Source organism: Vespa mandarinia, unplaced genomic scaffold (assembly GCF_050613455.1).
Source record: "Vespa mandarinia isolate Hongniang unplaced genomic scaffold, ASM5061345v1 scaffold_61, whole genome shotgun sequence".
Classification (NCBI taxonomy): Eukaryota; Metazoa; Arthropoda; class Insecta; order Hymenoptera; family Vespidae; genus Vespa; species Vespa mandarinia.
In genome coordinates this window covers 302,674-320,629 of record NW_028197195.1, presented here as the reverse complement: position 1 = coordinate 320,629, position 17,956 = coordinate 302,674, and positions in this window count along the sequence as shown.

Genomic DNA, 17,956 nt, shown 5'->3' with positions numbered 1-17,956 from the left:
AGTCCTGCAATTTATGGATAAGGAAAACATAGATGTTTTGTTACTACAAAAACATTTGTTACTACAAAATGTTTGTAGGAATAATATGCTGAGCATCGGACTCCGTGTAATTGCCACTGACGGAGTTAATAGCGGCGAGAATCGACTGAGCATGCTCCAAATTTCAAGATTACATCCCGGCAACTAGATGTTATAAGTATCAATCATACGGGCATATAATGAGACACTGCAAGACCGAGAAAAAAAAGTGTTTACATTGAGGAGCCAATATACTCTCAGAAAGAATGTAAGGCAAAGGAAAAACCCGCAACTTGCGTCAACTGCAAGCGAGCGGGAAAACTCGGGGGACATTCTGTGAAAGATAGAGAGCGCTGCGTATACAAGGCAGCAATGCAGGTAGTAATCGACAAGACTGATTACGGTCAATAAAACTGTCTCTTACCCGGCTAAGGCTATAAATGGCATTAATGAGGTCGAAAAACCGTCGCCGAATCAACTGAGGATTTTACAAATTAATATGAGAACCAGAGTCGTAATAGAAGAAGTCCTGCAATTTATGGATAAGGAAAACATAGATGTTTTGTTACTACAAAAACATTTGTTACTACAAAATGTTTGTAGAAATAATATGCTGAGCATCGGACTCCGTGTAATTGCCACTGACGGAGTTAATAGCGGCGAGAATCGACTGAGCATGCTCCAAATTTCAAGATTACATCCCGGCAACTAGATGTTATAAGAATCAATCATACGGGCATATAATGAGACACTGCAAGACCGAGAAAAAAAAGTGTTTACATTGAGGAGCCAATATACTCTCAGAAAGAATGTAAGGCAAAGGAAAAACCCGCAACTTGCGTCAACTGCAAGCGAGCGGGAAAACCCGGGGGACATTCTGTGAAAGATAGAGAGCGCTGCGTATACAAGGCAGCAATGCAGGTAGTAATCGACAAGACTGATTACGGTCAATAAAACTGTCTCTTACCCGGCTAAGGCTATAAATGGCATTAATGAGGTCGAAAAACCGTCGCCGAATCAACTGAGGATTTTACAAATTAATATGAGAACCAGAGTCGTAATAGAAGAAGTCCTGCAATTTATGGATAAGGAAAACATAGATGTTTTGTTACTACAAAAACATTTGTTACTACAAAATGTTTGTAGGAATAATATGCTGAGCATCGGACTCCGTGTAATTGCCACTGACGGAGTTAATAGCGGCGAGAATCCCTGGGCAACCAATACCATTGGGAAAAGAAACATCTCAGCAGTGAAACTCGGGCATCATTCGAACACACACTAGACGTGTGTACAGCTAAAATCCGCGGCGAGAAGCGTATACATGGCAAACATGTATATTCCATCATCGAAACTAATCGACCCACACCTGCATATGATGACGAAAATTGTAACGGAACTTCGAGGCGAAAAGTTATTCATCGGTGCGGACGTGAATACCAGAACGACGATCTGGCACAGCAAGAACGAAGACACTTGAAATAATCAAGATTGGCTTGAGTTACTAATTACTGAACGGAGCCAAGCCTCATAGTAATCAACAAGGCAAGCAACCTGCAAACATATAGCTCGCCACGAGGAACGTCGAACATCGACGTTACACTCGCCATGGAAAACATAAAGCTGATCGTAAGAAACTGGATAATTGGGGAGGGTTACACCTCCAACGACCACAATGCCATTTTCTTCTCCCTTGAGAAGAGCGGAAATAACAGCTACACCAAAACTCCAATTCTCCGTCGCCAACGCCGACTGGGAAAGTTTTAACGAGGAACTCGTGCGAAGAGAGCAAGTGAAACACATCGCACGGAAATGCACGGACCGCGAAAAGGAGGCGGCAGTAGACGAGGTCACGAAAATCGTGATATCAGTCTGTGACGCCTCCATCTGGACGAAATACCATAAACCTGCTTCTGTCCCCTGGTGGAGCAAGGAACTCACCAGACAGAAGAAAAGGATATACAGCGCGCGAAAGCATTTCCAAAGAGCACTAAACCCTGCGGAAATGCAGTGGAAAGAAGCGGAATATCATCATATCAAGCAGTGCTACGACCTTCTTATCCACCACATGAGGAAGGAAAGGAAGAAGAGAACAGTTACCATCTAGGGTAATGAAAAGCGGTGGGGACTGGTTTACAAAGTGCATCGGGTAGCCAACGGTAGGCTTTTTCATACGGTGTGGGCAGTCCACGGTGCACGCTTAACGTCGAGCAACTCAGTGCTGAAAGGGTTAAGAGCACTCTTGAAGGATGACAACAAAGATGCGAAAGACCTACCGACCGATATGTCTGCTCTCCGTCATAGGGAAGGTTCTGGAAAGGCTGCTGAAGATGCGCCTTACCGAAACCTCCCTCACACCGGGAAAAATTTTGCACAAACTATTTGGTATTGTCCAGGAACGCAACAGAAGACGCAATCGTGGAAATGCGTCGAATCGTTTCTGTCTCCTCAAGGAGATATATCATCGCGTTGTTGTTCGACATTTCGGGAGCCCTTGACAACGTATGGTGGCCTCTAGTCGTCAAAGCACTCCAAGATCGAGACTGTCTGAGAAACGTCTTCAACGTAATGACTAGCCACTTCGCGGACCGTAAGGTCAAAATCGCTCTGGGAGAGTATGAGGTTTCAAATCAGGCCTCGAGAGGATGCCCTCAAGGATCGGTTCTTGGACCCTCATGCTGGAATCTCATGTTCGACTTGCTCCTCAGGATACTAGAGGAATCCTTACTGTTCTTCAACTTTACATTGTTTTATTCCTATTTACTGAGAAAGGGCCATACATTGATAACAGATAATTGGTACACAAGCCCACATTTGTATAATGTACTTCATAAACATAAAACTAATGCATCTGGGACATTACGGAAAGACAGAAGAGATATGCCCCATATCGAGAGAAAATTGACAAAAGGGCAATTTGACTACAGATGTATAGATAACTTATTGGCATTGAAGTGGCGCGATAGAAAAGATGTATTAAATGTTAATTTCTTAAAATATATATATTTGAAGCCTTTCCATGATTATATAATCCTTTTTATGATTTGTTTAATTTTCTGATTTTGAATATCCAAATACATTATAATATTTAAATTACTGGGATTTCAAATTCTAGCAGGTGAGTAAACAGTATATATTGAAAATAAAAATGTTTTCATTCAATGTGGAATAGACAACGGAATAGTAATTGGATTGTATATATTGTAAAGGTGGACACCCAAGGGTGCCTACACCTATGCTACCTCGCCCATTAGGGCATACGCTACGGAACTACCTACAGACAACAACGAAGAGAACGGATTCGGGAAAACCCAAAACTCCTGCCGGCGGGCAGGGTGAGCGATTTAGCCACGACCAACATCCTCGCAGCAACGAATCACCACGTTGATGCCAGCCGTGCCCACGGGGAACCACGGGGAGGCCCACTCAGTACCACGACCCTTGGTACTCGTTCCGTAGGATAGGATGGGATTGGAAGGATATAAGGTGTAGGGAGAGAGTTGGGTGATGTGTGTGTGAGAAAAAAAAAGGGAGATGCGCACGAGCTTCTCCGATCCTATTCTCTTCGAGAATGGGTTTACCTGAGATGATTACAGGCTCCATCACCAGGACTCCGACAATCCCAGCTGAACAGGACTTACGAAACTAACAACCCTTGATTAGGAGGGTTTCTTTACAAAACTCGGCGAAGAGGGAGCAAGCCTCAGCTGTGGAGACAAGATGTCTCGCTGCTTCTGGCCAGCTCCTTCCGCCGACAATTTCCTCCAGAGCCACCCTTTGGGGTTCAAATACCGGACAGACGACGATGTGATGCGAAACCGTATCTTCTTCGCCACATTCGCATGTTCCTTCTGGGATGATGTTGAGCGCCTTCAGCTTAGCCTTGAAAGCTCCGTGTCCTGAAAGAAATTGAGATGTAAAGTGGTTAGGAGAGACTAAACGGGCACCCATCCTTTCCTTGATGTCCGGGAAGTGTCACACTTGATGACGTGTAAGTGGTCCTTCCTATTGTGAAATTCTCTCATCTGCCAAATCCTGAAAATTTCTTCGTCAATCTGCCTAATTATCGCGCGCTTATGCTTCGTGCCTTTCAATTTTCGCGCCGCTAATTCGATATTCCTATTCTTCCTAATTTCGTATAATTTTCTACGCTTCAATAATTGAAGATCTATTGGAGGCTCCGCCGCAACAACGCAGAGGGATTCCGTTGCAGTTGTACGATACGCGGACGTGACCGAAATGAGGGCCGATCGCTGGGTCGCGCTTAACTTTTAAGATCTCCACCGGTACAGAGATCCGACCGTCCTGCTGCCCCGCATACGTGACGGTGGGGGTGAATACGCCTCGAAAGATCGCCCGCAGAGCGCAATGGCGGAGTCCCCATTCTCCAGCCGCTAATCTACCTAACTTCGCGAACAGCGGCCCGACTTTGTCGTTGAGATACCGGCAGTGCGACGTAACCCCCAACCCTTTATCAAAGTGTACCCTGAGGCACCTAACGGAGTTTCTAAATTTAACGGTGTTGTTCCCTATTTTAATGCTGGGTGGCCTACTAGCTAAGTCGGTTTTCTTAACGTCGTTTTCCGCTTTCTATCCGGGCGTAGTCCTCCTCTTCTACCTATGGGATTCCTCTTAACCCAGTCGTTTTTCAATACTATTGCCTCGGTTTTACGCTCGGAGATTGATAATTTGGCCATCTGGTGATGCTTTTAACCAGGCGATTTCCGTTCTCTTCCAGTTCCTTCATGGAATCTCCGTCTAGAATGACGAGTAGGTCGTTCACATACGCGATCGCGTTGATTTTCAATGAGTCTTCGAGTATCCGGAGGAGCTGGTCAAACATGAGGTTCCAGCAGGATGGACCAAGGACCGATCCTTGTGGGCATCCTCTCGAAGCCTGCTTGGAAATCTCATGCTCTCCTAAAGCGATTTTAACCTTGCGGTCCGCGAAGTAGCTTGTCATTACATTGAAGACGGGCAGTCCCGATCCCGGAGTGCCTTAAGAACTAAGAGCCACCAGACATTGTCGAAGGCTCCCGAGATGTCGAATAACAATGCAATGACATATCTCCCTGAGGAGGCAGAAACGAAACAGCGCATCTCTACTATCGCGTCCTCGGTGGAGCGTCCCTGGACGAAACCATATTGTTTGTCCAAAAGTTTACCCGGTGCGAGGGATGTTTCGTTAAGGCGCACTTAAGCAGCCTTTCTAAGACTTTTCCTACTACGGAGAGAAGACAAATGGGCCGATAAGATTTGGGGTCTGCGTCCTTATCCACGCCTTTAAGAAGTGCTCTTAAGGAGCCCTCCTTCCAAATGGATGGGAATATACCCCATTGGAGGCATCCGTTGAAGAGATCTACAAATTGCGATGGAATTACGGCAAATGCTCTCTTGAGCACGCATACCTCGATAAGATTAGGCCCTGGGGCCTTCCCGTTTCTGAGGGATCTTATTACTCGCGCGACCTCTTCCATCGTGAAGAGGGGGATATCTTCGGTTTCGGGGACGTTTCGGGAAGTACTGCGCACCGCGCGCTGTTCCGTTGTGTCTTCGGACACACAGTCATCCGGGACATGCGTGTTGAGGAGGACTGTAGCCGTATCGCGTACGTTCATAGTCTTGCCGCCCTCTCATTTGAGGGTATTTATCACTTTTTCAACGCGGAGTTTTCCCGCTTGCTGTTTATAGATATACCCCCACGGTTCCGCGTTGCCCTGCTCTGTAACGAATTTCCGCCAACTTTCTAATTTAGCACATCGGACCGTCTTACTGTATTCCCGCAACAACGAACGGTATTCGCGCATTAACCCGACACGTGCCTGAAAGTCTTTTTCCCTCTAGAACGCTCGCCTTAATCGGAAAACCGCTTTCTTCTGCGTAGTTAGCGCGGACGTCCACCACGGGTTGGACTTTCGGTGAATCTTTTTGCGGGGCATGGACTCAGAGCATGCGGTTTATAGGACACTGGTGAGCGCCTTGGCTCGTGTCTTTACGTCTGAAGCCGATTCTAAAATGCTTCCCTCCAGTCTTGCCGCGGAAAGGGAGAGTAGACGCTCAGCGAACACGTCCCAATCGGCTCTCCTAATGTTGAATCTTTTGTTCCCCGCGCCCCGGGCGCCCCCCACGGCCCAACTCAGCCTTTGGAGGATATATCGCGAAATTGATCGAGTTATGGTCGCTGGACGTCCATCCTGTTCTCACTTTCCATTGGCCTACGAGTCGGCTCATGGATTGTGACGATAGAATTACGTCGATGTACGAAGTTGTCTCTTGTAGTCCAAAATGTGGGAGGCTGTTTCACGTCGTTAATAACATTTAACCCGGATGCCCGGATGAGAGCTTCTAATTTCGAGCCTCTCTCGTCGGTGCCTTTGGGGCCCCAGAGAGGAGATCGCGCATTGGCGTCCAGCGAGATGGTTACACTCTCCCCCCTTAGGATACGAAGTACCGATTCCAAGTGCCTAAGGTGCTCCTCTATTTCGTCGCTATATTGAAAATAGTGAGAGACGACATAGAAGGAGGAGCCGGGTCCCTGCACCTCCGAGATAAAAAGTAACGCGACATTCGGATTGGCTACCGCTACCGCTGCCCAGGATCTTTCGTCGCGAGTGGCTGCTTACCCTTGTTTCGGTACCTAATCCTATAATTTCATAACCTGGCCCGTGCCTTTGGACGTACGACTCCTGCAGGAGCAGCACGTCCAGGCGCTTCTGACTAATCAATTCGCGGACCTCACCTGTAACCGTTCTGGAACGCCCCATGTTGAGCTGCAAAAGATGGATTTTCGAGGACGCGCAGGGTTCGGCGAAGGTAACTCGCGGTACCTTTATTACGGGGTCAACATCTATCGCGCAATTGGTCTCAGGGAGAATACGTGAGTCATGTTCTTCAAGGGTTTCCAATAGGGCGACGTTTTCCTCTTCTGCAGCTTCCGATATTGGGGGTGAGACCGTGCTAACTTGCTCCGCGTCTATCTCGATGATCGGTGGTAGGGGGTTATTTCTTCGCGTTATTCTAGCCCTATTGCTGCGGAGGCTACGGTTATCTCCGGGGGTTGGGAACGAATGTTCCGTTTCCGGGGAAGATTATGCAGATGCGTACGAGCGTATGCGAGCGTTCGCGGACGCGTGGTTATCGGTGCGCGCTCTGAATTCCGTTCGACCTGTCTTTTTCCCGAACTGGATGGACGTATCGCACCAAATCCGGTATTCGTTTGCGTGGCCTTAGAAGATGGCCTATCGCACCTTTCTAATACGATTATAGCCTTTCGAAGACTGGCTATCACCTGATGCAGTCCGAGTTTTGCGGGGCAAGGAACGCAGCGGGGGGTCACGCGACGTGAGTGTCCTTGAACGACGTACGGGCGCTAGTTGCATTAAGCGAAGCTATACGCGAACTTCTCCCGAACGTTAATCGCCCCTGAGAAAGCCTCCACCCGGAGATCCGAACGGGAGGCTAGTTTAATTCCGGAATTTTTTCCCCAAGGACAACCATCATGGACTATTTAAGAAGCAGTTTCTTTACATTCTTGTACATTTTAAAATAACTTTTTACCGTTTTTATATATTATTTTAAAAAAATAACCATGTCACGTGCTATTATTTCAGACGTTGATTCGAATCCTAATGATTCTGAGGATGGTGAAAGAACAGATACAAGTAGTGATGATAGCATTATTATAACGCATCAAAGAAAAAGATTGAGGATTGAAAGTGAGTCTTCTATCTCATCTTCATCTTCAGAAACAGAAGAAACACCATCTTTTACCAATATTCCTCCGACAAAAGTGTTTTCCAAAGCAACAAATGATTTTTTCGAGACTCCTGGACTTAGATGCGCGCCTCCCCCCGATGCCACACCTATAACATATTTCAATTTATTTTTTACCACATCACTACTTGAAACCATCGTAAGGCAAACAAATCGACATGATATCCAGTTTTTTGCCTCGCACACTGTTTCGAATAATTCTCGAGCAAAAAAGTGGACGCCGACAACAATATACGAAATAAAAGCCTTTATTGTAGTCTTACTCGAAATGGGGATTATGAGAAGGCCAACAGTTGATAGTTATTGGATAAAAGGTTCCCGACATATACCATGGTTTAGGACAATGTTTTCAAGGAATAGGTTTCAACTGATTTTGAAGTTTTTTCACTTGATTGACAATAAGTTATTTATTATTTGAACCAGGCCATCCGAATTTTGACCCATGTGGCAGGTTTGATATGCTTGTCAAACATGCAAATACTGTATTTCAGCGGCATTGTATACCAAATCAACAATTCTCTATCGACGAGTCGTTAGTTGGTACTCACTGTCATTCTGCCATAAAAGAATACATCCCAAACAAAAAACACCATAAATGGGGGATCAAATTTTGGATGCTGTGCGACTCGATTTCTAAATATTGCTTGGGGTTTTTTTGCTATAAAGTAGCTAAAAATACAGATGACAGAGATTTAGTAGAAAAATATGATCTTGGATTTACGGTAGTGCAAAAATTGCTTTCAATTGGAAATTATCTGCACAAAAGCTATCATCTGTTTACAGATAATTTTTACACAAGGTTACATTTGGCAAAAGCCCTTTTGAAACAAAATACGTATCTAACTAGAGCAATTAGACGTAACAGAAAAGAGATTCCTCCAAAAGCTAAGAAAGCAATCGTAAGAGAAGCGGAATACATGGCATATAAAAATGTATTGATGTACTCTTTCAGGGACAAAAAGTCCAAACCAAACCCAGTCATATTGATTTCATCCAATGCGGATACTAATAGTGTGACGATCAAGAGAAAGAAAGGGAATTTTGAATAGACGAAAAGACGAAAACTAAGCATGATTGATAACTACAACAAATACATGAGAGGTGCGGACGAGTGCGACAAAATGTTATACGCGTATTTAGACGAGCGAAGAACCCTAAAATATTGGAAAAAAGCAGTATTCAACATATTTGAAGAATGGTGCTAAACTCTAATATTTTGTATGTTTCCAACACTACCGAAAAAAAAATGACCCGGCTTAAATTCATATCGAAAATTATTGACGATATCGAAAAGGAGTAGGTGAATCAAGAAAATAGCGTGTAAACACAACCATCTTCATCAACCAAAAAATTTGCGCTTGAGAAATTACCGGGACGTAACTTACGACAATGTGCGGTGTGTAGCAACAGAAAGAGTGGGATCAAGCGATCCCGCCTTATTTGCGCTCGTTGTAAGAAAGGCCTTCACGCTATTTGTGCGGCAAAACATAGTTGTTATACATAAATTTTTCATGTAAGAGTCAGTGATCTTCCCCTAATCAAAATGATCCTTTACGCGCTGATCATAAGAGAAGATCAATAAACTTAGTTATTTTTTTATAAATTTTAATTAAAAAAAAAAAAACAATTTTATGTTTATTTTTTCTTATTCACAATCACAATTAACATTTTTTCTTTATAATACAAAAATAATTATTAAAATTGATTGATATTTGTCTAAATGAGAGTGTTTTATTTGAGAACATTATTTTTTCCTTTAAAGAAATCAAAATATGTACCGCAATTTTCGTGCATTCTTGCAAAAATTGCTTAGCAGTAAAACGGTTAAAGTGATAACAAGCTATTTCGAGGATCGTAAGGTCAAAATCGATCTGGGAGGACATAAGATCTCAAAGCAGGCCTCGAGAGGATGCCCTCAAGAACCAGTTCTTGGTCCTTCTTGCTGTAATCCCATGTTCGACCAGTTTCTCAGGATACTAGAGAAATCCTAAGTAGTCAACGCGATAGCGTACGCGGACGATCTACTCGCTAACGTAAATGATGACTCGAGAAAGGAACTCGAAAAGAAAGGGAATCGCGTGGTAGATAGCATCACCGGATGGTGCTCGTCAGCGAAATAATCCATCTCCAAGCGCAAGATGGAAACGTTCGTACTTAAAAGCGACTGGCTGAAAAGAAAACCCATCGGTGAAAGTGGAGCGCAACGTCCGGATAGAAATCCGAAAACATAGAAAAAAACGGACTTAACTAACAGGCCTCCTGCCATAAGGATAGAGAAAAATAAAATAAAAGTTAAGAATTCCGTAAGATATTTTGGGGTACATTACGATAAAAATTTGGGGGTCTCAACACACTGTCATTACCTAAAAGACAAAATCGGTCCACTGTAAGCAAAGCTAGGTAGATTAACTCCTAGGGAATGGAGACTTCATCACCACGCCCTTCGGGCGATTTATCGCGTAGTGTTTGCACCTACCGTTAAGTTACGTACATGGCAGCAGGATGGTCCGATCTCTGCACGAAGGGGAATCTCAAGAAGTTGAGAATGACTCAACGATCGGTCCTTATCTCAGTCACATCCGCGTATCGCACAATCGCAATGGAATCTCTCTGCGTCGTAGCAGGGGAACCCCCGATTGACTTCCAGTTACTCAAACGGAGGAGATTATACGACCTTAGGAAGAGCAGGAGCACCGAGAAAGCGATTCGAAAATTGGAAGACATGAAGCATAAGCGCGCGTTAATAAAAAACAGCTCGTTGCGGAAATCCTTGCGAATTGGCAGTCGAGATGGGGAATTCCACCAAAGAAGGAACATTTGGTTTTTTCCCGGACATCAAGAAGATGGGTGCCCGTTTTGTCTCTCTAAACAATTTCACAACACAATTTCTTTCAGGAAATGCAGATTTCAATGCACAACTAATATCGCTGAACCTCATCACAGATGGAACATGCGAGTATGTCGAAGAGGACACGATTTCGTATCGCATCATCGAATGTCCGGTTTTCGAACCTCAGAGAGTCGCTCGGAGAGTCGATAAAAGAAATAGATATAAAGACCACCCCAGTGGCTCTTAAAAAGAAGAGAAAAGCGTCAAGTATTACGCAAGTCGAGGAATCGACTGTGGAAAACGAAGACAGGAGTGTGATGAGTTTCAAGGAGAACTCACCATTCACTAGAATCATCATTCATTAGAATACTGAATTTAGCTACGAAAGCAGATCTCGAGAACTTCCTAACATGGAAAATTCTCCCCATGGCAACAGAACTGAAAGAGCTCGTCAACGTGGCCCTGATAGCCAACAGCAAACTGAAGGACAAAATAGAATGCTTTCAGACGGATATGGTGGAAAACACCAAGAAAATGGCGAAAACAGAGCAAAATAGCAACCAGAAAACCAATTCGCCAAAGTAGCCGTTAACCGATGCGGAAAGAGTGGGCGTCAAGGCCAAGAATGTTGCGCCGACCAGCATAATAGAACTGAGAAACTTTATAACGAACTTCCCCGGCAAAACGTGAGCCTGCATAGCAGAAATGACGTGAAAGAGGCTCCAAAGAAACTTGTTATTCATCGCGAGGAAGGCATAGGAATTCATAAAGTGCGGAAGATTAATAATAACGGCGTATTCATAGAAACGGAGAAGAATCGGGATATCGAAACCATCCTAAAGAACAAAAAAATAAAGGCAACAGGGGTGGAAGTCACCCTAACAGCAAAGAAAAGCCCGCAAAGCATCATCTCCGTACCGAGACCCATTAATGACGATAAAACAAAAATGGAAACATTGAAGCACAAATTCGAAGACGAGGAATTAAACACGCTGACGAAAGGTAGTAAGGTGGTCTTCAGGACGAGAGATAAGAAAAAGGGCAGCTGCAACATTGTCCTGGGAATCACAACAGAGGCCCGCGATACCTCCAGGAAAAGGGAGCGGTTATACATCGGCTGAGCATACTGCAAATTTCAAGATTACATCCCAACAACTAGATGTTATAAGTATCAATCATACGGGCATATAATGAGACACTGCAAGACCGAGAAAAAAAAGTGTTTACATTGGGAAGCCAATATACTCTCAGAAAGAATGTAAGGCAAAGGAAAAACCCGCAACTTGCGTCAACTGCAAACGAGCGGGAAAACCCGCGGGACATTCTGTGAAAGCGCTGCGTATACAAGGTAGCAATGCAGGTAGTAATCGACAAGACTGATTACGGTCAATAAAACTGTCCCTTACCCGGCTAAGGCTATAAATGGCATTAATGAGGTCGAAAAACCGTCGCCGAATCAACTGAGGATTTTACAAATTAATATGAGAACCAGAGTCGTAATAGAAGAAGTCCTGCAATTTATGGGTAAGGAAAACATAGATGTTTTGTTACTACAAAAACATTTGTTACTACAAAATGTTTGTAGGAATAATATGCTGAGCATCGGACTCCGTGTAATTGCCACTGACGGAGTTAATAGCGGCGAGAATCCCTGGGCAACCAATACCATTGGGAAAAGAAACATCTCAGCAGTGAAACTCGGGCATCATTCGAACACACACTAGACGTGTGTACAGCTAAAATCCGCGGCGAGAAGCGTATACATGGCAAACATGTATATTCCATCATCGAAACTAATCGACCCACACCTGCATATGATGACGAAAATTGTAACGGAACTTCGAGGCGAAAAGTTATTCATCGGTGCGGACGTGAATACCAGAACGACGATCTGGCACAGCAAGAACGAAGACACTTGAAATAATCAAGATTGGCTTGAGTTACTAATTGCTGAACGGAGCCAAGCCTCATAGTAATCAACAAGGCAAGCAACCTGCCAACATATAGCTCGCCACGAGGAACGTCGAACATCGACGTTACACTCGCCATGGAAAACATAAAGCTGATCGTAAGGAACTGGATAATTGGGGAGGGTCACACCTCCAACGACCACAATGCCATTTTCTTCTCCCTTGAGAAAAGCGGAAACAACAGCTACACCAAAACTCCAATTCTCCGTCGCCAACGCCGACTGGGAAAGTTTTAACGAGGAACTCTTGCGAAGAGCGCAAGTGAAACACATCGCACGGAAATGCACGGACCGCGAAAAGAAGGAGGCGGCAGTAGACGAGGTCACGAAAATCGTGATATCAGCCTGTGACGCCTCCATCCGGACGAAATACCATAAACCGGCTTCTGTCCCCTGTTGGAGCAAGGAGCTCACCAGGCAAAAGAAAAGGATATACAGCGCGCGAAAGCATTTCCAAAGAGAACGAAACCCAGCGGAAATGCAGTGGAAAGAAGCGGAATATCATCATATCAAGCAGTGCTACGACCTTCTCATCCACCACATGAGGAAGGAAAGGAAGAAGAGAACAGTTACTATCGAGGGTAATGAAAAGCGGTGGGGACTGGTTTACAAAAAGTGCATCGGGAATATCACCCACGAGAAAGCGCTTTGCTTGCGACAGCGCGACGACTTACCTGCAACGTAGTACAGAGCCGCGCTTGACCTTCTAAATGCGTTCGTACCCGACGATGACGAAGTGGACACCTGCGAGTAGCAGCGAAACATTCGTGGAGCCATGGAACAGGAACCCGTGACTGAGGACTGCGAGTCCTTCAAGGATATCGAGGTCGCACACGCAATCAACAGCCTGGGCAATGGAAAAGCATCGGGCCTAGATGGAATCGAGGTGGAAGTCCTGAAAAAGCCTTGCGCATACCTCCTCTGGGAAGTTACGGCTATAATAAACAGGTGTCTTCGGTGAAGCGTCTCCCCGAAACCATGGAAAATGGAATCGGTTAGAGCGCTCCTTAAAAACCAAGAAAATGACGAATCCGAAGCGAAATCGTTTCGGCCGATATGCCTGCTCTCAGTACTCGAGAAGGTATTCGAGAAGCTAATAGCAAGTCGTCTACGGAAAACATTTACGAAGGAATAAATCACATATAATCGGCAGTACAGATTCCGGAAGGGGAAATCCACGGAGGATACGATACTTAAATTCCGCTCTATCGTCCACGAGAGAGAGTAAAAGTACGTACATGATTACATCTTAGTAGCGTTCGATAATCTATGGTGGCCCAGCGTGATGAATGCGCTGAAGCTACGAAGATGCCCGCGCAACGCTTTCCGTCTCATCCTCGATTACTACGCAAACCTTTACGAGAAGTTAATCGAACCATACGGGGAGGTCGGCAAGTCGGTCTCGAGAGGATGACCGCAAGGATCGATTCTCGGACCGAACCTCTGGAACATCATCTTCGACGTCGTCTTAAGTGAACTGGAGGAAGAAGACTGCGAGACAATCGCATACGTCGACGACTTGCTCGTCCTTATGTACGGCATCAGACGTCTGCAGCTGCAAGAGGGAGCCCAACGATTAACCCCTTCACTGTGAACAGCGCCTTTAGACGCTCAACTATAGACGCTTCCTCAGAGCGAACAGCGCCTACAGGAGCCGTGCATTTTTTTTGCAATTATTGTTATTAACACGTTATCTGCCAGACGCATTTTCGATGGTTTGCTCATGGCGCCAACGTGAACTTTTCATTATGCGATGCATATTATGCTGTAATATTATTTGCAGCAGATAAAATGAGTTATAAAATCATACTTGAAGCAGTTTTCGTGGTGGGGGGTCACCGTTGACCCATGGCGCGGTAGACAATTCTTACGATTGTCCTTTTTTCGAACAATCGTGCTTCGATTGCTAAGTGATTACTCTCATTTCTTAGTCTTATTCAGTGTGTTTTACAAGCAAGTGCGTATGTTATATTTTTTTCACTCTACATACGTTTTTGCATTTTATACCTTTCATTCAATTTTTTTATTACCCCTTAAAAATATGGCTGTGAATGAAGATTATTCATTAAGTATATCATCTGACGGTGCAGTTTTACAAAGACCTTCAAAAATACTGTGACTGCTATCAAACAGCGAGAAAAGTTCAATGAGTAGTTCGTCAGATATGATAAGATCTTTCACGGTACGTCGGCGCCTAATTGAGTCTGACAGTGAAACTGAATCTGAAGATAGCAATAACAATGAAAATAATATACCAGAAGAGTTTGATGCGAATTAGAATATTCCGTTAGGTAATAAAACCAATATCACATTTTCTGATTCGTCAGGTATCAACACATGTCAATCAGAAATTTTTGCTTGTACGGAACCACATAATTTTTATTTCCTTTTCGTTACTGATGAAATATTCGAAATTATTGCCAAGCCAACGAACATCTATGTTACGCAAAGGAAATCAGAACTGCATTCGCATCGTTTAGGTCAATGGAATGAAACAAATGCTAATGAAATAAAACGTTTCTTTGGCCTAATTATATGGATGGGATTAGTGCGATTACCGAAAATTGATTTGTATTGGAGTAAATATGAAGCATATAACCTGACACTTACACGCACAATTATGCCAAGAAATCGATTTGAATTGTTATTGCAGTTTGTTGATTTCAGCAATAATGAAAAAAATGATCCTAAAAATAGATTATCTAAAGTTGCTCCTATTATCAATCATTTGAACAGTAATTTTAAGAAATATTATAAACTAGATGAGATACTATGCGTGGATGAATCCTTAGTGCCATTTCGAGACCGCATAGTATTTCGCCAATATATAAAACAAAAATGATGATATGGCATTAAAGTTTTTAAATTATGTTGTGGATATACTTATTTATTTCGAATCTACACGGGCAAAGGCGAAAATACAGATGAAATATCTGGAAATAAGTCGACTGAGATTGTAATGGCTCTTTGTCAAGATATTTTAGACAAAAGCCCCATTATCTGCACAAATAATTGGTACACAAGCATTGACCTGGCGGAAAAATTAATTGATATGCATACACATTTATTGGGTACCCTACGAAAAAATCGCCGCGGCAATCCAAAAGAAGTAGTGGCCCAAAAATTAAAACGTGGAGATGTTATCGCGCGAAAAAATAAAAATGGAATAACTATCTTAAAATAGAAAGACAAAAGAGATGTGTTAATATTATTTACAAAACATTCAGCAGAAATATCAACTATAGAGAAAAGAAACTGTTCAAAAGAAAAGCCGAAAATGATAGTTGAATATAATTTAGGGAAATCTGCAGTCGACTTATCTGATCAAATGATTGCTTATAGCTCACCGCTGCGTAGAACTATAAAATGGTACAAGAAACTGGCAATGATACTTTTACTAAATACTTCTATTGTAAATTCATAGTATTATTCAAACAAGTAACCCGGAAAAATATTGCAATTCCTGAATTTAAGATGAAATTAGCAATGTATCTAATGAAATGCTCCGATAATGATTGTATTTCTCCAAAAAAATGCTTACAGAGCAGACCTCGTCATGAATTAAAAAAAATGCCGGGAAATGCACGAAATGTAAGGCAATTTTGTAAGGCGTGCTATAACAAAAATTCAAACCAGCTAGGAAGAACTAGAGCAAAGAATTTGACTAAAAAAGTGGTGACATATTGTTCCGATTGCGTTGATTCACCTTTTCTTTGCCTTCAGTGTTTCAATCTGATTCATTGCAATATGCACTGATAAAATGTATATTTTTCATGTACTAATAAAATTATTTTCGTATGTTCTATATTGCATTAATTTCTTAAAACCATTATAATAACAATGGTATTATTGAAAAATTTATCAGTATCCATATTTACTATAATTATATACTTTTATTATTTGCTGCGTCACCGGTCACCGGTGGACCCCACGGCGCTGTAGCTAAGTCGAATGCCGGTCACCGGTGTTACATTCCACTCCCTTCTCACACGTAAAAATTAAAACCTGTAAATAAAAAACCTTCTTTTTGTATTACTACGTATAGGAGTAAAAGGGGACACCTTACGCTTACGCACTATATAAATATTTTAACTTTTTTCAATCAAAGAAACGTACAAAATAAGATCCTTATATATATTTATATATATAACTAGCACTATTATATGACACATTCGAGCCCGATGTAAAGGAAGTAGTAATACAAACTAACTCTATTATAAAGAACACGATAACAAATAGGTCATAAACATGTAAGCGATAAAATAAGGAGACGAAAGGAAACTTAAAAGTCATAGAAAGCGATGCCGAACTCCGAAAAAAGTAAAAGGGATGCAGGAGCTCAAGGAATTCGAGGAAGCGAGATTACCACTCAGCGTGCGTGTTCTCCGAGTGGAAATATCTCCAATTTCGTCCCCACAAAAGTGACGTCAAACTCCGGGAAAGGAAAAGGTACGCAGAAATCTAAGGAGGTAAAGAAACAAAACCACCACACGACGTACGTGCTCTCCACATTGGAAATCTCCAAAATTTCCATTCCCACTACGACAACAGCAAATAGATTCATCCCCACTACGCACGGCGGCTCCATCCCTACGGCGGTGCTACTTCGAGCTGCCTATCGCAGATCGACGGGAGATATAAGCGGCTGTATCACTCTTCTCCGCGGTTATTTTGATCCAGCTTAAGACGACTAAACTTCTCTTCTTTAACTACGGTTATTTGAAATCATTCTTCGTCGAGGATACTTCTCTCCGGTTATTTTGACACTTCCTTCGACGACTAAACATCGATCTTAACTACGGATATTTTAAATCATTTCTTAACGAGAGCATTTCTCTTCAGTTATAAGTCTCTTTTATACTTAGAAAATTCTTTTTCACGCTGTATTTTAAAATATTAATAAATTAGTTTGTTAAGTTTTAAATTCAGTGTTCGCTCAATTAACCCCGGCTATGCTTCTCAGGCAACCTCACATATAACGAAAGTCATTAAATTCTCTCACGAGTCAAGATCTTCCTGCTACACAGTCGACAAGTTCGAAGCTAAAGCTTCCTTTATTCAAGTGAAAATCTTTCCACCTTAGTTATTCTTTACTATCGGTGCATACGAATCGCACGAGTAAAAAGCAATAACATCCTCACCCCGATAACTATAGGTGCATATGAATTGCACGAGTTAACCTCATCCTACAACCGACAATTATAGGTGCGTACGAATTGCACGAGTTATCGTAACCATCCTGTAAGATAATAACTTAGGTTATTACTCCTCATTTCCATTTCTCATCTCTCTTGATGCTGAGAACACGACGTGGTGGTAGGAAGAATCACCTACGGCAGTTACTCGCGGCATATTTCGATCTTTAT